Source organism: Bombus affinis, chromosome 8 (genome assembly GCF_024516045.1).
Source record: "Bombus affinis isolate iyBomAffi1 chromosome 8, iyBomAffi1.2, whole genome shotgun sequence".
Classification (NCBI taxonomy): domain Eukaryota; kingdom Metazoa; phylum Arthropoda; class Insecta; order Hymenoptera; family Apidae; genus Bombus; species Bombus affinis.
The window spans coordinates 7,089,121-7,115,270 of record NC_066351.1 but is presented as its reverse complement, the minus strand read 5'-3'; the positions used below and the strand labels follow the sequence as shown (position 1 = coordinate 7,115,270).

General features: G+C 36.5%; 1 protein-coding gene across 6 annotated transcripts in view; it reads left to right on the top strand.

The window, feature by feature from the left end:
* LOC126919880 (hemicentin-1) overlaps window positions 1-26,150 on the top strand; it is a 111,983-nt gene that overhangs the window by 34,927 nt on the left and 50,906 nt on the right. Inside the window, exon 1 of one of the 6 annotated variants that reach the window (XM_050729548.1) lies at window positions 15,110-15,128. The exons of the other annotated variants lie outside the window; for them this stretch is intronic. The gene's annotated coding sequence lies outside the window, so the exon portion shown is untranslated. Of the gene's footprint in view, window positions 1-15,109; window positions 15,129-26,150 lie in introns of those variants that run through there. 6 annotated transcript variants of the gene reach the window in all.

The window sequence follows — 26,150 nt, the reverse complement described above, 5'->3', positions numbered from 1 at the left end:
AAGGTAAAGTCGAGTTCACATGATAGAAGCAGCTTTCGCCGTTGGAGACAATCGGTAAAATCCGATCCGACGTACTGTCGTCGGTAGTCGTCGGTTAACAGAAAGCCAACAAAAGGGTGAATCCCCCTTCGGGCTGTTTCCAGTGTGCAGTCGTGTGTAAAAATAAAATACCGCTGCCGTACGTCCGACGTAGGGGAAAAACGAAACACAGTAGCTACTGCCTAGACTTGCGTTCGCTTCATACACGTGCAATTTAAAAAGAATATAATCGGATCCTATTAGGAAGGCCGATAATCGGGTTAGATGCGCGAGAATCGTACGGAGCACCGTGATATTAAACAAATTTCGCACCGTTTTATCGTGGCTCGGGTTCGATCGCAATTTTATGAGCCGCCGACGAAACGGAGCCGCTCGAAAGAGCAGGAGGATGGCGGGTCTGGTAAATGGATAAAAACCATGTGTCACGGAATATAGTATTCGAAATAATCGCGCGTCCAACGAGAAACATAGATCTCTGTTCATCCCTCGCGCACCCTCTTTCGCCTTCTGCACCGTCGTCGATGCAAAACGTAACGAAATGGAGGCGAAACACGCGAAAGAGAGGAGGTAACTCGCTCGACGTCTTACGACTTATCGCACGGCTTTCTGAGATCGTACAAAATGCACTCGACCCAATTCAGGAACGACGAAGGAAGAGAGAGAATGGGAAAGAGAGGGGGCAGAAAGAAGGACGAGGATAAGAGGTGGTTGGAAAGAAGAAAGGTGGGACGAAAGCAGCTTCCTATGGACAGGAAAGGGAAAAGCAGTTTGCCAGGGAGCATCGAAGCTGGCCGAAAAGACGTTAGGGAAGCCCGTCACGTTCTGCCCAGCGTGAAAAGCATCCCTGTAAAGGAAAGGAAAACGAGGGAAAGCGGACCCTCGTTAGCCGTTCTGTTATTATTTCGATTCTGGGTCGATCGTTCGATCACGACGAAAGGAACCACCGTTAAGAGCAGATCGGTACACGACGTGTCGTTAACCATTTGTTCATTGGACAACGAAACTCTTCGCTTCCAAGTAAATGGTACGGGCTTCTTCAATTATTTCTCATCTATGAATGATTTGGAGAAAAATTCTGTATTAATTACTCTACGAAACGAGTCGTACGAAATTCTTTCTCCGCTTCCTACTGTGTCTCCGGTTTCAGTTTCTGTCTTTTGCCTCTGCTCTTTGTATATTCCGGCAATGAAAATGTATTAATACGTTGGAGACGTGCCGAGCTATCGTCGACGATTCGAAACTCGCGTATCTGGCGAATCAGTATTATGTATTACCGTCTGGTGCGGATTAAAATTTAATAGGAAACTGGAACTAACTAATCCTATAATAAACGAAATATGATCTACTTGTCGAAGGGTTTCTTCCAGAAGAGACTGTTTAGTAACGCTAATTATCCTTCGCTCGATCAGCGTATAAGTTTAACTTAAAACGTCGTAGTTAAAGGAATTCCGGAAGTGGGTTCGCATTACACACTGCCACGGGCGAATAAACGAAAAGCTGATAAGGTTAAAATATGTATTATAAATTCAGAGAGTGTCGACGTAAGCCATAATAAAAACGGGAAGTTGTATGAAATATTCTTTAGAAAATTTCACGCTACATCTGACACCTGTCTGTTACCGTGAAAGCTTTTAATTCGGTGGCTGCGAAAAATCTCCGGTGATGCTTCATAATCACTAAATACGTCGATGAATGCAAAATCTCTTTTCACGTGGAAATTTTCAAAAAATCTCATAAAATCCAATTTCGTTTCACTTCGTACCTAAATACCTGCTGCATTTTCAAACGTTACATAATTTGACACGACACAATGGCTCACGGAGGTATGTGGACACTTATAGCAGCTTTTTCCTCAATATATATTGTATATCATATTATATAGAAGCTTTCTGTATGACATACAACATGATACGAATATCATCATCGCACTAGCAAAGTTTCAAATAAATCCAAAACATAATACATTCACAAAAATCTTCTGCGATCAGTGTTCCAATATTTTTATGAATTACTTTAAACCTTCGTTCGAATCTTATTCGAACTATGAGCCGCCAGATAAGATGTAACATTTACAAGACAAAATTTATTTATGAACGAACGTAGCTTTTGGTTAGCAGAATTTTTGCGTGGTTTTAATCGAGACAGCTAGCATGATTTATTAAACAGACGCACAATGCAGGAGGAAGCTGACAATATGATTATAAGCTTTGCATGCGCGACGTTGAACGCGTTTTAGCCGGGTATAAATCAGTTCACGTTGTCGACGCGTGTAACACGCACGGTAGGAACGAGAGAATATCACCACGTGCCAATGGGGCGGCTGTATCCGGTGAACTCTCTGATGCCACGAAGTAATCAGGTTTATCTCGTGGTTGCACACAGAGACAGGCACTAGTTGGTGACCACTAGCACGTTGTGTCGTTTAGAAACGACAGTACGTTGCCAAGTGCGGTGGCAGTGCCACAGGCGGCTGTTGGCCGCTGATATCCAAGTTTAAACTAAAATTGACCGCTATTCTATTTTCTTCACCATCTAATAGAGAACAAATATTTTCTCGAACAATCATAAAATATGGCGGAATAGATGTTGAATAATTTATTTCGCAGATCATGAAATATTCGAATTTCCGATTTTTAACGTTAATTCAAAGTATCAGAAACGATCGATGAATTAAATTGCATTATTAATGAGTGAATTGTGCACAATCATGAAAGTAATATTCGTTTAATACAAAAATTGGTAATTGTTTGATTAAGATTATCTCAATTTGAACTGTCTGAAAACTATATGTTGGTACCATTTTTATGCAAAAGGATAAATGTAAGTATACAGCGGTTCACGAAAATATTCAAGCACTTACTACAGAAAGTTCATACGAACGTACGTTATACGTAACTTCTTGAAATTTGAAACTAATTCGATAATGCATATATGTATAAGGGCTATTGTACAATCCAGTACAGGATTTAGGCAATGAGTAATTGGCTCTATTCGTATATTTTGACGACTCTTCCGCACTGTATAAATATTTATGGTAAATATTTTCTATATTGTATGTTTTGAGATTCGTTCTAAATTTTACCAATAAAGTCACAATATAATGGTGATAGTCGTATCTCATTAAAATGCTAATGGAATTTCAGAATGTTTTATATGATATATTCATAAAAAAAGTTTCTATGAATGTTTAAATACCTTCATAACCCACCCTACACAAAATTCATATGCATAGTATTTACTAAATATATCACTTTTAATGAATCTCGAAGCCTTTATGAATATATATATATACACACAATAATATATTTCAACATTTCGAATAATACAGATCTTTCTATGAAAATTCATCTTTACGCACAATTTTGTTAAATTAAAAGTTTTGTCACTTTCTCTCATACGCGTATAATTTAACGCGAAAATATTTCACAGCCTCCAGTTATAATGAGTTAAGTGATTCGTTAATTAGATGAATTAAATTAATTAATATCGAAACGAATAATACTGGTATGAACCGTCATATGCACTCGTTAAATGTAAGAAATCTGTTTGACAATTATTTATTACGCTTAAGTTTGTCGTGTCAATAATTGTTCTTGATATTTTCAATGTATTATTTCAAACGTAGACTGATTAAACAGACGTTCAAATAAAGAACGTACACGATACGCTTGTTCCCTAGCTAATATTTAGAAATTGTATGAATAATGAACCACCATGGAATACGTATTAGTATCCTATTTCGAAGCTACCCGATATTCCCCGTTAAACTAACGTTGTACCCGGTCAGGCAAGAAGATAGACTCGATTAGCGAGATGGACTCGGTCTGATCGAGGTAACTCGCGTACATGCATGCTGAATCATTAATTTTTACGTCAATTTTTTATACGTTCACGGTTTAGTTAATTTCCAACCAATTTAGCAAGTGTTAAAAGGTATATATATATATATATATATATATATATATATATATATATATATATATATATATATATAGCCGGAGAAGTTTAAAAATTGACAATTTTTAAAAACGATAAATCTAAATTTTTATATTAATCTTCTTATTGAGTGAAGTATTTTTGTAATTTCTTTTTGAAATTTTTCGTGATATATTGTTGAAAAACAAAAGAATATTGAAAGTATTTAACCATGCTAATCTGCTCGCTTCATCTTTATGTTTTAATAATATCTATTGAAATATAATATCGATTTCGGATCGTATAAACTCAAACAGAACAGTAGGATTAAAAGGCTATTTCTGTATTGGTTTAGAGATGAAAGAAGAAAAAGAGAGTTTTTTATATTAAATTCAATTTAATTTATAATAATTTATAATCGTTACTTAAAATACAAAATTGAAAGCCAGTTTACATTCGTAGTGTTTTAAAGTACAATAAATGTATCTTTAAATCCTGTATTATACTATATAAAAAAAGAACAATGAAACTTCTCATAATTCAGTTATTTGAATTTACAAGTAATATTTCTGTATTTACTCATCGCCATATAACTGTTAATAAATATATATTTTCTCCATCGAAACTGTAGATATTTCTAAAAGTAACAATATTGCAGAAGAAATATTGAAGTCAGCTTACATAAGCGAAACATAATCGTAAAAATTAATAGGTTAAAGACGTATTAAACCCATAAATAACTCATCCGTGAGGAAAGCTTGACTTTTTATTTCATTGCTATATACAATCTAGCGGAGGACTTTGGTAAATCGTAATAAATAACTTCATTAGGTTAATTTTTATATAATATAAGGATTTCATACCAATTAGAGTCTAAGAGATTACTACACGTCTATGTAGTAGGAAAAATACAGATACCCCTATTAACCTCTGTTTACAGATAATATCACGTAAACTGTAGATATTACAGTTAGATAACAGATGCGTTACCCTGAATCTGCTTGGAATTCTCGAAAATTAACCTACTATTGATTATCAGCTGAGGAACCCTTAATCAAGCTCAAGTACACGTTCGATTCAGATGTCCAAGAATCTCAGTTTGTGGTGTTTTCCTATAACAGATTAACATCTAAACTCATCGAACAGTTTAACTATAATGGAATAGAATACACGATTTTATAAAAAGTGTGATTGATCGGTCGTACAAACTCGCGAGAGAGTAAAATGGATATAGTACAAGTAGAAGCAGACGGGTTACATCAGACACGAAGCGCGAGAAATTAGTAGTAAAGGATGCATAGTACAGGCAATGCTCGTTTCACATGACAAGTATGTTTAAACGTAGCATCTATAAATCTCCATTATACTGTATATTATAACCGAGAAACAGCGAGTCGATATTCCTTTCATATCGTTAATGCGAAAATCACGGGCTTATATACGACCGCGTTTATTCACCCAGGATTTTGCTCTTTCACCCTCTTTCATCGACCTCCCCCTTCGCCTTCTTTTCTTTTCCTCCGTTGGAAGCCAGTTACTCCTTATTTCTTTTACGGGAAGGAAAAACACCGTTATTCATTAGTTCTTTTCCTCTTTCCCGTTTTAATAATATTCCACGTTTCCTTTGTCCATCTATCAATTTCCACGCTTATCTTTGTTTCCCCCTCTCCGTTTCACCGCTATATCTATGATATTGCTACGTTGCTTCCCTTTATGAATCTGTGGAGTATGCGATTTCTTGCGAATGATATACTAACCGAAAGCTTGTATTTCATTCCATCGTCTACTTGTACGTATATATACTCTTATTACTGCTGATATATATCGTTTTCTCTTGGATGGCCAAAATATGACAGCAGTTTCCCCAATTCTCTGTCGATCCCGATTCCTACCGGTTACCGACACTTTTTTATCTTCCTACTTAGAGTTTCTACGGCCTAGGGAGCTTCTTGTTTTTCGACGAGGTAAACTTCAATCGCCGATACTCGTTCCGTGCACGAAACGATTTGCGGAGTCAGATAAACGTCCCGCGAACAATGCCCGTCGTAAATCATGTCCTTCCGAATATATTGATGCACTCGATGGCGCTGGATGAGAAAGTGGATGAAAGTGGATCGGCCACGAGCTTTTCAGAAACGGTTCTCTTCACTCTTGATTCACGGTTCGCTTTTCACCTCCCTCTGCTGCTTATCCGGCTCCCTTTTCTGTACCGGTCTTCCTTTTTCTCTCTCTCTTCCTCTCTCTTTCTCTTCCACCCATTCCTCTTCCCAGCCAGACTCGATTAATTCTCTACACCACCCTCAGTTCGTCGCACTCTGATTCTCCTACTTCTCTTCCGTTCCTCTATCACTCGATCGTTTTTGAAAGCACGTCACTCTTTTCGGCCTGCGGAACACGCGACGGCAACAACGACGATGACGACGAGTTTCATCGATGCGTTAATTACTCGTCTATTATGAATGAAACAGCATCACGAACGAAGGGAAACCGTCGACGCGAAATCATATTTCAGAACGGGGAAGGGTGCAGGCAATGCGACGACCAAAAGGGTGCGATACGAATAGGGTGCGAAGGGAACGAGATATATCGATGGAAAACGATTAATATCCATCGGCTCGGCGGTGTATACGGAGGTGCACATGGGGTGAATCTATAGCTCTCGGATACGGCGAGCGCAAATGTGTCTGCAAACACTTGAATCCTGCATAAATAAGCACAATTCGTGACCGATTGTAAATTCGTATCTTAACGGGCCTGGGAATATCCGAGCTGGCAAGGGAGCCTGGTAAATGGAAATTTTGAGAAACTACCTCAAAAATCAGGTTTTTCCGCGGGGCTGTATTTGGGAAAAATTATATAATATAATCGTGAAGTTTCTCCAGGGATTTTATATAAATTCTCGAATTTAGGTAGGATTTGAGAGATTTGAAAATTTTGATAATTTGACGCGTTCGTTAGCATAATTGGTTAAAGTAAAATCTTTACTATGAACCGTATTTTTTTCTATATTTTTGTACAATATACTGAAGAGTAATACACCTTTAACTAAAGTAACTCTCACGTTCTAACGAAAATCTCAAATACTGCCCGAAACAATTTTGTTTCACGCTATAACTACTAAATGGAAACGATGATTTTCAATTTTCTTTCTTTACAATTACCGAAGATACGTAGAAACTTTCGGTAAAATTAACACTTTTATCGTAATCGGAACATGGTTGTATAATTTATTTTATTCTCATCGTACCATTTTAAAAGTGTGCTCTGTGTCAGAAGTCCTATAGGCATTCACGCGCTACTGTCCGTTCGGCGGACGTCCATTCTGCAAATGTCTGTATTATGAATGCGTACAAACGTCTACTCTTTCAAGCGTACATATGTACGTGGGTATCATGTACCGAAGATAATGCACGCGTGACGTGTTCGAAACAATGTCCTCGCGCGAAATGGACACGCACGCACCAGTTCTCGATACCACTTTTTCTATTCACCATAATCCGCGAACTTTTCTTTTCTTTTCATAAAAAGGAAAAAAGAATAGTTGTCTCAAAGATATCTGCTCGAATAATGCACAACGTATCGAGCCGATCTTTTAATTTAACAGAGCAGGAGAAAAAACGAAAGGTGATAATATGTAATACATTAATAGCCGATGATACAATATTATGTTTTTTCGTGGTCACAGTATGAACAGATTTCTCATGCATAATAATTTGCCAATTAATAATAATAGCAATTAGTAGGTCACGAAATACAGATTATGGATTACTAATATCTCGCTATTTTACAACATTTCATCAAATAGGACAATTAGTGAATTTATAACTTGTACAATTTATTTGTATAATTTCCTTTGCTTTATTACCAAATTTGTTGATATTAAATAATGGTATTTATTAATGCCGGTATCCTGTAAGTCGTGACATTTTATTAACAATACTAGTTAAATTATGTACGACGGGGAATTGGTGGACCAATTGTCGATTGAGTATAAGGAAAAATCAATACCTTGTATTTATTTGTACCTACAAATCGGGTCACTCCATAGCTAAATAAAAATTTCTATAATTATAGGGTTAAAAAATTAGAGCAGACAGGCCACATTCAATCATAAATAGGACTAAATAAATAGAACCCAAATAGAAATATCCACCTTCCAGCTTACAAATTGCAACGAATATTTTAAATATTTTGTATGTTATTGCACTTTATACAGAGTTTCCTATAAATACATAATGATACGCGGTTTAAGAGACAATAAATGACGCAGAGGATACGATATTTAAGAACGAATTCTCCAAATTCTTATCTTAATCGCAGAAAATTACGACCTTCTGTCTTGAGATTTCGATCAAGTTATCAGCCACGAATGTCGTAACAGAAATGAAAGTAACACATAATCGTTCGCGTAATTAAATAATACTTGAGCAACTATGAACGACAAGTCGGAAACAAAAACTGAACGTCCAGTTCCGGTGCTCGACATACGGAAATACAGATTTAATTTGATTCCGTGCGCGCGCTGAACTCTCGTAACGCCATGAAACAAACTCCAGTAATTAATATTAAACCCGTTGCACGACCAATCGGTGATCGTCGATTACTACCCCGCCCATCAATTAAATACTGCCGGCATTTTAAACGGAATCCGCGTACGATGCTGTCGCTAACCGCCCACACTCGCGCGCCCGCACGCATACACGTCCGTTTATGTCCTCTCCGCTCGAAACACCGACCACAGGTAACTTGTGTTTCCGTACCGCGTACACGTTAACCATTTCCGGTCCCGCCGTTGCATTCTGCAAGTTTATTCTATCGCAAAAATAGTTTTTGGGATATCGATCACGTTCTCTAGCTGATAATCAAACAGGATTACGTATATTGAGATGGAACGAAAAGATCAAAATTGTGCGATTATTTTCTAATATTTGACAAAAAATTGCCTCTACTCTTGGAAAAGTAATCTGGAGATCATAGATGCAAAGGCTAGTTACTGTCAAACGAATCTCTGAGGTGCCGCTAGGTTTCTTTGAAAACGAAAAAAATAATTTAAGGTAAATGAATGTCATTAAAATTTGTCGTCTATCATATCCTAATTAATTACTTGCGACATTTCAAATCTTAAAATCGAAGGATCGTTGATGTCTAACTATCATCGATTACCAATATAATATAATGCAATATGATCGAGATGAATAGATGTCCTAATACTTACGAACGATGCTGTACATAGTTTATTTAAAAAATAAAAATATCGATTCCTTTTTTAACTACCTTTGCACTACGCATTACGTTTTATTTTTATTTCATTGACACAAGTTTTGTAATTTTGTCATCGTATTCGTCTAGCATGAAATTGGTGTGCGAACGGTATCTAATAATTATTGATTTCATTTCCAACGTTATGTGTTTAATTATATAAATATTGATATTTAATTTTTCTACATTATTCCTCTGATCCATATTTTGATAAATATGATCACTGTTCCAATTAATACATAGGTAATCTTGTTGCTTTCCCGACAGGCCGTGTATTTCGTGTTTATTCACGTGTATTGGCGATACAGAAACGATGGCAGGACGATCGAATTTGCCCGGGAAATCACTCAGCGTGAGAAGGTGTTTTCCCCAGGAAAAATCTATCCGGTGTTCAGGCTGAAATATTATTACACGGCTCATGTACACGAAACTCGGGACGTCACGTATAATTGAGTTTCTAATCTCCCGCTATTAATCCTACCCCACCGGAAGGCATGTAGCTGAAATCGGTCGGTTGACGGAAATAAATCACCGACGTTACATCACGATCACTGGCTCCCTATAATTTTACTCTCCACTTATCGTATGTCTCAATATTGAGCCCTGAGCATAAAACACTCGGGGTTCTTCTTCATCTTTTTCCCCCTTCCTTCCTCATCCACGTTAACTTACGGTGAAATTCCAACAGAGATCACCGGTCGTTAACTTTAAAAGACACGATAAAGACGTGGTTAAAGCCATCATAACGCTACGTGACTTGGAAGTTGCATAGTATTCGTACTTGTTCATTTTTCTTTTATTCATGTTAGACTATTTTTTAAATTTCGTTTTACTTTGTTCTTGAAAGATTGCTATTAATTACATCTTTTTTCTCTCTTTCTCTCGTAAAGAAATCAAGGTTGAAGGAAATACTCGACGATTAGTAGTAGTATAACGTGCAAGATTTAGATCCAGAGACTGAGATTTATTATACGAAGAAGTTTGGAAGTTAAACATCGTTGGAGTTCTATACTATTATATGGCGGTTACATTCCACCACAGTAACTTATACAATATTCTATTCATATTTCTGTAATTTTATCTTGTTTTAATATTTCTTCCTTTCACAAAAATTCAAAGTCTGGCTTTAGAAAGGTTAAAAACGTAATGAGTGATTAATTATGGCATACAAGTTGTACATCCACAAACTCAAATTTTCTAGTTAGAGAAGTTTGGAAGATAAACGCCACTAAAATTATATACTATTATATAATTTAAAATTCTATTTTACTTTATTCTTTAGTTCTTTATAACCTTCTTTCTTTTATGACGAGACTAAATTCTAACTATAGTGAAACCAAAGGAAATATTCAACGAACAGTTTTAACATGCAAGATCTAGATGACGAAGTCGGATTTATTACTTGGCTTGGAAGTTAAGCGTCAGTGAACTTACATTCTATTACATATGTAATAGTTACACGCCAGAAGAACTTACACAGTATTATATTTAAAAAATTTTATTCTACTCCATTCTTATAGAACTGTGATTAATTATAATTTTCTTGCTCTCATGAATCTAGCTACAGCCATGTTAAACATAGTAAATACTCCGTGATTAATAGGCACAACGTGCAAGCTTTATACGCGAAACTCAAATTTATTATTTATGAAGGTTTGTAAGTCAAATACATAGCACTTACACACTATTATCAGATACAGTAGTTACACGCCATTATATCTATATTCATCTTATATTTTATTTTCTTTTATTCATGTTCGAATTGTAATTAATTACAATCCTTTACCTATCATAAAAAGAAGAATAAATTCTGTCTACAGAGGATATACTTTCAATGTGCAAACTCGGAATCATGATTTAGAATTTAAAAAGTAAATGGACTATTTATCGATATTAAACTTGGCCAAAGGTACATTGTATATTGTACGTAGTTGGAACATTTTCGAATGTGACAAACGACAATGCCAAAACTCGACGAGCAACGTTTGAACAGTCGAACGAAAGACGAATCATTGCAAAGCGAGGCAAACGTTTCAAGTGATATTTTACAGAGGAGAAACCCGTACAAGGACGTTTCACGCTGGTTTCGCGTTTTGTGAAAACCATTGCTTGCATGTACCTACACGTTACGCCGTTGACTATTAATCACAGCACGAATCGAGGTGCGGTACGCACAACCGTCATTCAAGCTTTCAGCCGATTTTCACTTGGATGAATATCGCTTTGAACTCGTGCTATTCTGTGTCTCCTGACATTCGCCGATCAGACAAGCACATCAAAAATATTGATACGCCACAATTTATCCAAATTCGATACAATACCATTCAAAGACAATACTAATACAACAATAATAATGGTTGCTCCTTTAAGCTTCAAACGTGAACATTGGAACGTGAAATTGAAACGTGAAAAATTTGTACGCTTACAAATTCAATTTTCATCTATTTTCAAACATATCGTTATCAAAAATTTGAAATATTGTTAACAATTTTATACGATGTACATTGTATTTCCAAATGTATACAGTATCAGAGAATTATAGATTAATACAACGAAAGGTGGCATAGAATTGTGAAAGGAATATTTTCTGTTTAGAAAACACGAGACTAATTTCGCTGTAACTTTTTTTTTTAGTTAGAAAGATTTAAAAAGACAGGTCTCGAGCGCTCGTTAACGAACAACCCGGCAGACGTCGACCCTTTTCCATCAAGTTTCAGTAGAGTTTCGAGTGAGAAACTCCTCAAATTTAAATATGAGGATGAAGTAGCATAGTCTCTATATCAAGCACAATGCAGTTTGTGTCACAGAATTTTGCGGAAACACAATGTAACTGGGCAGTGTTTGATGGATCGATTATGGTACAATTATGTACAAATACTTTTTATAAGCACTGTTTATTTTGGAACTTATTTCATAGTTTACCGATGTGATCATGATAGTAGTAGCATTATGTCGTATGTCGTACAAACTTTTTCTCCGAAAACAATTTATCGTGTACACAGAAGTGTTGAATCACTATACATTCATCAGATAAAAAGTATTCCTTTTACTGTCCTTTATAATCGTGTACTTATTTGATGTATAACTGTAAAACATTTTATATCAAAAAATTCAAAAGAACTTTATAATGAATAAGTCAGTAAGTTGTTTAACCAATAATCCTTTTCACTGAACCTTTTCTTGAAATCTCTTTAATTTAATACACGTTGGCTACGCGTGTTCTATCGAATATCTTTTGTCGAGTCTCTTTTTTTTAAAAAAAAGAAACGTACACAAGTAACATATCGCACTTTAATAATTTCTGTAATTCCCCGCTAACGCGCCTGTTGTGGCGAACGTGTCGCCAGCAATAAGCACCTCGTTGACGCCAGAACACGTAATGGTACAGTCGCGTTCTCGTATCATCAGAGAACAATGCTTGTTTACTTGTATACGTGGCTAATCTAATAGTTGGTCTTATCGCCGCTCGTTTAAATTTGCATTAATCCCTTTCTCGTTTCCATTCTTGCAGACAATATAAATTAAACTTCTTTGTTGTCCTGTTCTTTTTTTCATTTTTTTGTTGCCTCTCTTCTACCGTATCTGTGTTTCCCTTTTCAACGAGGAAATCACCTAACGCACGAAACTACGACTTGCAAACAGTAAACGTTGATTCCTTTGTTGGACGTCGTTCCATTATTCCGTTGAATCGCCGCTAATCACGGGTGCATTACAAAATTGCGTTGATTAATAATTAACGATGATTTCGCTCCGCACGTAATCGAGTTTCTCCAAATAATATAGATTCGTTTCCGTTCGTCCAGCAATCCATCGTTACGAGCGTAATTAAAAGCGTGGAAACGGTGCGATCAAGCGTTCCCTTTATCATTATAATTTCTCTTAATTCCGTTTTAACGATCTTTCGCTCGCCGATCGATGACCAGTGGATACTCTAGCCGACGTTTGAACACGCTCACGATTATCGGGGCAAACATGTAAAAAGCTGTGTGCCAGGGTAAAGCCATATAGTTGGTATATCACTCTTGTCTCTATAATTAATTCAAAAGGACGACTGCCGTGTGGCAATTATTTACTGATTCACGAAAATATTTGACCACTTACCCTAGAAAATTTACATGTCCATATTGTATGTTATGTATAAGACATGTAGAAATTTCAATCGCATTATAACGATGTCTCATTATAGTTTCCACTGTCTTGATTATATCGGTTAAATTTGTAACAAGTCCAGCTATATATATAAAGAGTAAATGTCGGAACGTTCGCATTCTATTTTTGTTATTTTATGATCGTTACGAAAGAATTTAGTACGTACAATTCTTATTATAGCATAAAAAATTATAGAAGATGAAATATAGAATTTTGTACGAGTTACACGTACAATCCTGTTCCCACCTGCTGATACGAAAGACAATACGTGTAACTGTTTATCTGTAATTAACCTAATGGCCATGGCCGTGTCGTTTCGAAAGGATGATAGCGATAGTCCTCGAACTAAACCTGCGCTTCTCTGTGCTCGCCGTCTAAGCGATACCAGTGCGGAGATAAGAGCATCGATAGACCGTGTACGATGCACAAACTGCCAGCGATGCTCGAGATTCCTGTCAACGGTGATTCATTTCGTCTAACGTGAGAACATCGATTTCTCTAATGCCTTCCCGACGTATATTTGTTAGAAGCAGCACGAGCTAAGACTTGGCGTTAATTACACGAAATAATCGCTTTAGAGGGTGGCGTGTTATCAAGCGTTGAAAAAATGTCACAACGTAAGAGAAACTTCGATTTACTTACTCAAACGTCGAAGAATATGAGGAGAATTCTTGGTTAGAGAACGGATTATTTGCGTTTAATCTAGGGTGGGATTTTCTTGAATCTCCTCTGTGATTACGCTCTTGTTCTTTGCTGGCCGTTGCAAAAGATAGATTGTAAAAGAAAGAGAAGGATGAAGATTGGAAGTAACGATTGCGGTAATTACGTTCCAATTGTTCGGTGTAACTTTGTGAATGTCTGTATAGGGTTCCAAAATGGTTGAGTTGATATCGTGTAAGCAAAAATGAAAAGAAAGAACAAAATTTTCTCGTTCAGGGCTTTGTTTCCGACAGAATCGAGTCTGAAAATTCGTCGAGCACACACACACTCGAATAACTTTCGGTCGAACGCGTTCAGCGTGGCTGTCAATATCTGGATTTTCTCGAAAACGAAACCTCAAAGGAAAAAATTTTATTCTACATTTTCGACTTGTTTTTACTTTTAGAATAACCTGCTGTTACAATAATAAGTCTTATTCAGTCAGGAGTTGACCAAGTGAATGTATACTCTTCAAACTCAATTTTATTGAAAACAAGGCCTCAAGCGAAAGAGTTTTGTTCCTTTTATTTATATTTGTTTTTGCATATAGAATTCATCCATCCTGAAACACTATACAGTATAGAAGGCAAATATCTGAAAAAGTAATAAATCTAAAAGTGTGTGAACTGTAAGTTTCAAAGATTTTTATATGAAAATTTATATTTTCCTGTCGTATCGAATATAAATTGGAAAAAAAAAAGAAAAAAATAATGTTAGGACGAGAAACGTAAAAATATAGGTTTCGTTCCTAACGTGATTCGCAAGAAACGACCAAACTCTTTGGCCCTTGCTACACAGCATAAACACATTTCATCTATCCTTGAAAGGTCTTAGCCAGTATTCCGTTGCTCAGCGTTCAGACGATAGCCATATTGGTATTCCTTTTCAGAGCGTGCTTCGAACACCTGAGTACAAAGCAGCCACTTTGCAATAGTTCAACCCTGACGCCCGTACATTTCTCCGGCTACCATTGCGCATACTTTGTGTTTTAGCTTGGATTCACACAGTGCCGCGAGTTGCTTGCAACAACCTTACAGGGCAAACAACAAAACCCCAGATCCGCACAGGTACTTTAATAAATGTACTTTTATTCGTTCGAAGCATTTCAAACATATCCTGTAGTGTAACTCTATTATTATTATTAGATTGCTGCAGATGAAATTTTGTTTTTTTTTTTTTTTTTTAACAAAACTTTAAGCCATTACGTTATTTAGGTTGACAATCTTCTGAACTTGATAGGTTTTTGATTTAAGGGTAACCTTTTTACCTGTCATTTTATTTCTTTAATTTTATTTCATTTTATTTTGGTAATAAATTATATCATTTTAAAATGTGCAAAGACTAAAACAATTTTAATGGAAATTGATTTTTCTTCGTTAATTTAAAAATCCATGATTATAGAAGCTTTTGATTAAGGCTGACCTAATTAATAAGTTTTAGCACATTGTTTCTTTAAGACATCGTATACTTAATGAAAATAATTTCTATATCATTCAATATGCTTCCCCGACAAAAAATCTTAGCGAGCTTTAGCAAAGCTTAACTATCCTATTAAGAACGATGCAGTAAAGTATTACATGAAAGCTACGTAGAAATCTATTTAAAAACAGAGGAGAGAAAGATGTTAGGAAAATACATTGTACTGACTTTCATAACCGCATCGTTAAGCACCAAGTACCATAAATTGACTGAGAAAAACGGAATTGCCAATAAAACGTTGGGTTATTAGAAAGTTCCTAGTGGATGAACTAGAATCTCAACTAAATGGTATAATGCAAATAATAAAATGTCTATCTGCATATCTGCAATAACATCGATATTATATTCCTTAGAGATTTCCTTGCAGCTTTCCGTTCACTCAAAAGAGCACTTGTATCGTTGACCTGAAACAGCGCAGAGTTCGCGTGGCCCGTTGCGTGAAATCAATACCGCAGGCGCACGCAAGTGTTTGCCTCTTCCCTTTTTTCTCTTTTTTCCCTACCCTTGCCTTGGATTCTCCGCGATTTTCAACCACTTTGCTTCCAGTTACGCCGTTCGTATAACCCACGAATACCATTAAATTAAATACACGAGAGTTCGGTGGTGGCTAGGTCATTATTGCCGGTTCGATTGATCGCCGAGAATCACAATAAATGGAAAGAGGATAAAGGGGGTATTGTGCCCTTCCTTTCGACTCCGCGTCAAATGACTACAATTCGGCGGATCAATTTGCGTAATTGAATTTACCTTACGCTTTTCAAAACGATTCCAAACGCCGATGTAGTTATTATTGTGCACTTTAAGTATTCTGGATCGATTTTACTCTTCAGAATTCGCGTTTGATGTTTCCTTGATAATATAATAACTCGCGTCCGACTTTCACATAGACTCGTACAATAAGTAATACCGATATAATCTTCTATTTATAACCGGTATAATTTCTAATGTTCGTGTATATTTTTGTAGCAACATGAAACGAGTAATCGTATCGAAAATTGCTGACGGTTGATGACAGCTTGTTTGATAATGTAGAATAAATTTTTATTAGTTCTTTCGTTTGCCGACTATAATTTTCAACACTTGCCTACACTTTGTACGATAGTTTCTCGATCGTGACTATTTTATTGATTTTAATACAAAGACCAGACTACCTTGATGAGGCTATGTAATCTCTAATTAGTAGATTGCGGATGTTCTCGCATTTATGGGAAATTAAATTTTTACAACTACATTTTCTCCAAAATGAGATAAATGCGAAATTTATGAGCGACGTACTTTAATAATTAAAACAATGTGTTTTAATATTTAAGATTTCTCTATCAGATTACTATCGTTTGACTTTATCCAAGGTTCTCCGAAATTAAAGATTTTATCGGTTGCGCCACTTTTCCTCCGTGAATTCCTCGTACAAAATTCCTTATAAATTGTCTCTGTTGCTTTATTAAACCAACAAATAACGTACGATATCGTTAATTTAAAGCAACGAGAGAACTTCGATTATTTCTTCGAATTAAATGGAATTTCACTATATCCAGAGTATTCGCCACAGAAACCACCGGAACTATTTTCTCAACCATCCTATCGCACGTTTACAATTTACGAAGAAGACAAGGAACAGTATAACAACCCGAATATACCGTATGCAAGCGAGTTTAACTAATTCATTAGGTTTCACCGTGGAAGGATTCGAAATCCGGGGCCATCGGCAATTGCGGGCGAAACTTGCCCTGGGATTTTCACGGAGAAACATCGGTCACGGTGTCTGTAAACAGACCAGAACACACAGAACCGAGAGGAAGCGGGATAGATAGACAGATATAGAAGGCGACAGAGAACAAGGGAAACTTGCAGTGGACTAGCTGCGAAAATACTCGGATTTATCCAACGGCCAGAGCATATCAAACTGTAAAGCAAACTCCTTTGTGTCTTCGTATAATCGCGAAACTTTCGTTTCAATGGACCCGCTGAAAAACGCAGCCGAACGATCTATATCTGCGTGGCAGATATCGTCCCATTTTTTTCGCCTGAGTTTTTACAATCCGATATATGTTACGCTCAAAATCGACCTGCCTTTCTCTTTTATTTTCGCTTTTTCTCCCTATATGTCGGTGGTCTGAATCTACATCGCGGTCGCAAACTCGCGGTAGAAGCAAAGTCACAGAGGTTCTATGACTCGAAACAAGACGAAAATCATGGATAACAGAGTTACGTCGGAAGCTTCGTTTTCGAGGAAATCAAGTTTCAAAGGCTGTCAAGTATACGTGTGTATAATTCGCGTCAAGACAGAAAGTAAACAATTAAGAGAAATTTATTCTGCGTGCGAAAATAAGTGGAGAATGTAGAACGAAATTTGTTCGTTTAAAGCCTGGTTTTAGGGAAATAAAATTTGCACGTGTTTAGTCAAGAATTAGCCCGGTACGCGCGTACTCGACAAATTTTCAAATTCAATTTTCTCGAAAGCGAGACTTCAAGCGACACAAATTTTGTTCCACATTTTCGACGTTGTGTGTTTCCATCGCTAGAATAACCGCCAGTTATCCATTCCTGTTCAGCTGAGAATTGGTCAAATACATATACGTTAACTCACGAAAATATTTGTACATTTAACATATAAAACTTTTACATTATACAACATTTTCAACTTTCATTGACACTGAAATTTAAAATGTATACGCAGGTTATACGATTATTACATTGAACGTATGTTTAGTAAAAGAATTTATTACACAACATGAATAGCTAGAGATATTCCCATAGAATGTTGAGATATATTAATATAACGAACGATTAAACCTTAAGCTTAAATATTTTAATGACTTACACAAAATGTATACTTGCACTGAATATCTTGTAACTTCAGCGTTGTTTCAAACTGTGCCAACGTAATCAATAATCGCGATAGTCGGATCTCATTACGGTGCTAATGAAATTTCGAACTGTTTCGTACAACATACATGACATATTCGTAAAGGTCTGACCACAAGTGCACAAATACTTTCTTAAGCCACTGCGTTTCGTTATTTATCCATCACGGATTTTTATCCACTTAAAAAAGTGCGAATTTGGACAAAATACATATTAAAATATAAAAAAATATACATAGAATATGCAAAGTAATTATATCCTCGAAAATATGAATTATTATGAAAATATTAAATATGAAAATATTAATTCTCGTATTGGAATATAGATCGCTTTATATGTATCCGTAATCGAATTTTGTCAAATTTCAATATCCTTCTAACTAAAATAACTCTGCTATGAATTTAGAAGCACGATGTACACGCAGACCGAAAATATCGTAAAACGAACGGTGACCCCGGAACCTAGCTTCCTCGATGTCATAATTCACCTGCACTTTTACCGGCTGGACGATACCAGTCGAAAAAGTTGCACACCTGCGCTTGGCACCGCGACAATACATCCTCGATGCACACAGGTTCTCTTGTGTTCGCGAGCGTTGGTGACACTGTCGGCGGGCTGGTCGCGTGTGACTTCGGGGACGTGTGTGTTTGGCGTGCCACAAAGGAAATATTGTCTACGTGGCAAACGCAGGTGTGTCCGAGCCTTCGCCGCCAGGCAATACACCCCGACGTTGCGCCGCGATCGCGATGTTTGATCGATCCTGACCATTGAAAACGAAAGAGTCGCGTGACATCGAGCGTCTGGCGTGACGTTGCGACCGACCGACGAACCGCCCGATATTAACGCGACTGTTGAGCCTCCATGCTCCGGATGTTTAATCGGGAAACTGGCTACGAACGTCAGACGACCCGACTAAAATAACCCCAATAAAATAACAAATAGTTCGATTTCTGAAAGATGGACATTTAGGATGAGAAAATAAGGACAATTCAGTCGATAGAAGAAGCCATTGTAAAAATAGCGTTATATTTTTCCTGTATGTTTATTTTCGTCGTTGCATTTTAATCGTCGTTAGACTGCGGATGTTTATACAAATTTATATTTTCATAGAGATAATTAGAGAAATAGAAGATACACGAAGATATGTGTCATCGAAATAGAAAAATGGAATGGTGTTAATAAAGAGAATAAAGCAATAAATATCAGAACAAATGCTATAATCTGCGTATTTTACATGTATATTTTTACGTGTCGTGTAATATATTCGCCGTGTTTTTGCATATTTGAATTTATTTAAATGCATAAACATCCGCAATGTAATTACAATTACAATCGACCGAATATATCAACTGTATATTCAACAGTAGACCGTAGGTAAATAGCTATTACATTATAGATTTAGTATTGAAACTAACAAAACCAGTCACAATGACTAGTAGCAAATTTGTTGTTTCTATAATTAAGTATTGAAAACATGCAAACGTTATTGGTAATATTAATGTTTTCTCTTATCGAGGCAGAAATATCGTTTCATATATTTATTTATTTCCACTGTATTTCAACAATACCAATTAAATATATATAACACATTTACACACACGCTATGGTGATCGATAGTTCTAGCGTTAACGTGAAATAAACGCGTAACAAGAATCTAACGTGGTCTTCCAAGGAACTGCCGCTATTATCGAACCGTCGACGTCCCGGATGTTTAATCGGGAAACCGGTCACAACCATCAGACGATCCAACGACTAACAGGAATAACTAGGAAACAATTCAAACGTATAGACTATGTTCTGGAAGACGATCGTTTGAGCTAGGAAAGTAAGAATACAGTGGATTCCATTGTGGGTTGATCGGTAAAAGCTGGAAGCCAGTTGGACCTAGAGCATTCGCCAATTGGAAGTTGAAGCGTAGGAGAATCGAGTAATTCGAGGACTTCAAGTTCAGTGTCAATATTCTGTAGAAGTTAAAAGTCGGGAAGGTTAATTCGGAGTCTGGAGATGGATGTTCGTATGCTTGCCACCGTAGGAAAGCTAAGTGCTGGGAAAAATAGAGATTGGAAGCACATAGCCCGGGAAAGTTTTAGTTGATCGAGTGAATTTTTGATACGTTTCACGTAAACTCCAAGCAGAAAAGTATTTTTCTATCTTTTGATCACTCATTGAAAACGACTAGATGAATTCTACATTTTATCGTCTTTTATACAATTTATGGGAACTTGAAATATAAGTAGTTTTAGCATTAATTTGAAAAAGTATTTTACCATTCTGTAATTGTTCGCTGAAAATGAGCACAAGAATAGCACATGTTTTCTGTAAATCTTTTCAACGACGCATCCGAATTCAAAGTAGAGAACTTCACTGGCTTTAGAAAGAATTTTTATCATTTTTTAACCTTTTACCAAAGAAACTTCTTTTTTTCTTGTTTCGAACTCGAAATAGAGAACATTATTAACTTCAAAAAGTATTTTGCCATCATCTCTCGATGAAAATGGATAGAGTAATTTACTTTGAATTTTTTATACAATCCACGCGATCTTGCAACAAAAAACATTATTAATTTCAGAAAGTATTCTAACATCTTACAATCGATTACCAAAGACGATTAAAGGAACTCTACTTCTTTTGTTTTTAATTTCAATTAAATTTATACTTTCTTGCAGATCTGTGATTAAATTATAAAACGTAGGAGTAAAAAATATATTAATAGAAACAGATAGCATTGTTGACTTGATGCGAAGCGAGTGATAAAATATGACGACTGTACGGATAAAGGTACTTCTTCTCGTGCACTTAACAAGCTTCTTCGATTCCAAAGAGAGAATTTGTCTGACGTTACTCCTGGCAACCGGAGCGCTATTCAATAACGCACAAATTCGATATCGTTAGGCGTTTAGTTGATAAACGGGAAAATTTATACGCTAGAGAGCAGGCAACGTTACGTGGAAATAGGGAAATGGTATAGTTTCCGGTTTTGAATGCACTCAACTGGAAAAACGGTATCGCGCGTTACGCGTTGCATTTTTCAACTTGTCAAATAATTCTGCTTTAGCTTTTTTTAATGCGTGTCACTGCGAAACCGAAGCCCTCCATATTTCAACGTTATCAAATACTAGCGCGTGTTGCACCTTTCGAATCCTCGAGTAATCCAATTTTGAGGTTTTTCACGTATACTAACTGTTATTGAACTGACACTTCGCTTACTGATAAACTAATGGCCTCGCGAATAAAAATCTTTCTTCCCTTTTTCTCTCGAACAATGGAAATTCTAATTTCTATTTCGTCCTTTTCATGATATGATCGTCGATATGCGTTAGAAGTAAATCTCGTTCACCGCCGGTGAATACACGCAACCGTACAACCACATTCATAGGTATTATCCAACATGAAACCTGATAATTGGCTCGAAACATCAAGCAAACGATGAATCGATCAAAATTTTATATTCGTGCAAGATAACGATTCAAAGTACGGGGATAACGATTCAAACAACGTAACGAAATCGGTAACGACTGACGTAACGAATCGATAAATCGAGTACAGAGATTAGTGAAAGTTATTCGCAATAGTTGACTATTGTACGTTGGTATTCGGAAATCCTTGGTTTAAATAATTGGCTGTGAAAATTCTAGACGAATTCAGCAGAGTCTGCCAAAAATTTCAATCTAACTCATAGGAACATTGAAAAAAAAACGTACGAAATTAAAAAATGACATATGAAATAAGGAAGGTAGTAACACGAATATTAAAATATATCACTGATACAGGAAGGTAAATGTAAATGAAAACGTAAATAAATGTAACTGTAACTCTCTTGAAATTAGAAAATTGAATATTTGCTTCCAGTTTACTAGAATTATGTATGTCATAAATTGTAGCTCCATCGCTCGTAATACGCTTTTGTTAATTTCTTATTTCTTCACAGTGTCTGTAAAGAAAGAGAAACGTAAGTGTATTCAGACTATGAACATAAGATACTACTACTTGATGCGCGGCCCCAAAAGCAATCCATTGAAAACCAAAAGGATCGAAAGTAATACTTTACCGCCTTCATTCTTAAAATGCATCTGAGGAATTGAAAAACCTTGCAATATGATACGATCATCTTATCCTATCGTACACATAGCTAACCTTTTTCGGATATGATTCAGGTTATAAAGCTGGTTTACGACATACTAAGTTCGCTAATATATTCCTGCATATTGCGCTTTTCAAACACTCGGCTGGCTCAACTTCGGTACATTAGCATGCTCGATTAATCCAGCTGTCCTCCCTAGAGAGAGAAAGAGAGATAGAGAGAGAGAGAGAGAGAGAGAGAGAGGAAGTACGGGAGGTTGCAGCATAATCCAAAATGATCTTCGTTTACTTACACCAGAAGTTTATATAGAAAATTTATCATAGAATTTCCAGGCCGGTCTTTTACGCCTCCGCCCTATTATTGGATCTTCATTTTTATTCTCGAAAGCTGCGCTGAATATTCAACGTTTCTGTATGAATAATACCGAATAAATGAAAATCATTCTCACTCGGCCGGACTGAAAATGAGGCAACGTATTTTCCCCCACAAAAAATACATAGCTACCGAATAAAAAGAAAAACATCCACTCGTATACGCAGCTAGAAATGAAACAAAGACGCGAGATGAGTAATTTTCTTCCATACTTTCCATTTAATTGGATGAAATTAATATGACAAATGCTTAATTACGCACGGCGAGAGATCGGCGCTGTATCTTTGCCTCGTAATCAGAGCGAGATTACGGGAGTGCTCGATATGCTAATGAGACGATAACCTCAAAGTGCGGAATCGTTGGTATAGCCAACGAGTTCCCTTCTATCAGACACCGATACGTCGCCTAGCAAATAGCAATTCACTAATGTCCGAACAATGTGTACGATGTGCATAGGATAATTCGTGGAACGGGATACGATGAGCGCAGGCAGATTCGGTAATGGCATCAATCACTTGTTATAACCAATCAGCCGTACGATTTCGTTATCCTAAACCCCGTTCTCTATCCCCTTGTTTTCGCTGAATCGCGTTTAATATGAGAACACAGGGTGTTTCGACACGGTTCGTGGTATCCTTATCCAGGAAATTACATCGAAATACGAGAATACCAATCCTAGCGAAGAAAATCCGTGTACCGCTTTTGCTTCCGTTCTTTCTACGATTCAACCTTCCACGACTCAACCTTCCATCCCCGCGTAGACTGTCATTTCCGCGAGCCGAGCGCAATTTCAAGCCCTACGCGCGGCGTTCGCGCCCGAAACTTGTTTATTTTGCTGTGTTTCGAGCGTTTGTCGCGTCTTGGTGGATCCATTCCCATGGACTTGGCTGGTGCCCATTATTTGCCCACGCCACGCTCGCTTCCACTTTTGTCAACTTAACGGCCACTGAACTTATCCTGGCCGAGAACGCAGTAAACTTCGCCGCGGTTTGCACCAGTCGCGCGCCGCTTCCCCGGCGGACTCCTCGGTATCAGACGAAGAGATAATCGTTTTCGCGAACCAAGATATTAAATTTCTTCTTGCGGGAACGGTTTTTAAAAATAGGTTAGTGGACTGCGGTTAAAGGAGAGGGATAACGAGATAGAGCAAGTGAATTTAGATGGGACGGTGGATCGGCATGAGCGGTTTTTCGGGATACACTTTTCGCCGATGGTCTCGAGCGAAGATCTTCTTTGAACAGGTTCGGTTAACTTAGCAGGTTGAAGAAACTGGTGCAGAATATCGTTCTTTGAACGAGTAGTTAGACGATAGGTGGAAAAAGAGCGCGCTTCGAAGAAACTAATTACGAGGAAACAGGGTCGAAAGAATACTTAATTAAAACGTTCTATTTGCTATTTTGAAGCTGTAGAAAGCTGAAGTTTTGTCATTTTCTTTCTGCCATCTTCGTTCTTCTTTGTCCGATTTGAAATATTATTCGCGGCTGTTGTGCGAGTTCATGCTTTTACCGAAATCCGTAATGAAATTAAATTTAAATGGAGATTTGTTTTGTTTATTAATTATTAGAGTCAGCATTTGCTTTGAACTGGTATTTTATACATTCTGAATGGTTCTGTACTTTCAAATTTCCCATAAATGCATAAACATCCGTAGCTTAAATACAAATTTACTTCAACAGTTAAAAACACAGAGATATTCAAATATCTCAACATGTTACGAAAGATGGAAAAATGATAGATGGATTTTAACGAAAGAGAACAATATTGAAGAAGCTGGAATATCATCCTTTGAACGTAAATTGGATTTGATAGATGGGAGAAATAGAAAGACAAATGGAAGAAACTAATTACGTATAAGAAAGCAAAATGAAACCCTAGAAAATATCATCGAAATGTTTGAGGATCACTGCTTGTGGAATTTTTATGAATAACAGAGTATACGCGTTTTGATATTTAGTTTCATGTAAAATACACGTAACAAAATCATGATACTGTGATACCACGCGAAATAAAATCTGCAATTCACACAGTTTTTACCTGCAACTGTTTTTTTTTATCACTGCTTTTTCCATTCAAAAATAACACTAACACGTTTAGTAATATTTTATTTATAGCAATAAATCTAAAAAATGTTGCGAGATAAAAACATAAAAATAAACCTTCTTCCTAACGACATTTATAACGGTAATAATAACATAACGAAGATATAAAGAACAATATAAGACTTTTTTATCCAATAATTTTTTGATCCGCATAATACATTTATCTAATAGAGTTTCATAAAGCTATTATTATATTTCAAAATTGTATATTTCCTTGAATGTTTAAGAGACATTGGAATGGAGCTTTCCGACGATATTGCCTTTGAATATAATAGAACGCATCGAACTGATGCGAACTAAAAGATCGTGCGGTGACTTTACATCTTTACTGCACCTATCGGTTCAATTATACTCGAATGATCGATATGTAAATATATTTTTCATCCAATTCTTTTCTACAAATTACTCCTCATTTTTATGCTTATTTCTTTCCCTTCTTCTGTAACAACGTGATCGCAATTTATAAGAGAAATAAAATAAATAATATTGTAATAATGAATTACAAATTATAAAGTACGAATTTCTTCTTCGGAATTCTCGAAATTTGCGTCAAATACCAATGACCTGATAATCCATTTATGTAAAACTGACACGTAACATTTCATTTATTTTAAACCCGTAAAATCTGTGCAAAAGATCTTATTCGTTAATAGCTCACGATTTATAAAAGTTCACTAGTAATTATTCTTAAATATCGTATTTTGAAAATTGAAGAAACGCGTAAGAATCGAACTCGAGAATTGAACATTGATTTGATGGATACAGGAGCTACCAAACGACTTGTTTATCTTCAATCAGCCAGGAAATTTCCAGGAATGATGTAGAGAATTAATGGCGTGGGCCACAAGGATGATTCAAAACTGAGCAGCGCGATCAGATTAACAATTCAAAATTTCGGAAGCATTCGCATGTCTCTGATGGTTCGACGTGTATATGGGAATTAACACGCGTTCATTGAATTATTCAGTAGCCCACTTCGACGCCTGGAATCCTGCTGGAAAGCAAGTGGTTGGTTGCAGTCTCCGACTTTTTAATCACGTCGGACCGTTCGGAATGCGATACGAAACCAGATGCCTTTCGTATACCGACGATGCAAATTGTAAGCCGCACGAATACATTCCATAGGATAATATTAACAATTACTACTTCGATCAGTATGTACAACAAAATTTATTTCCTATCTTGGTTTTCTG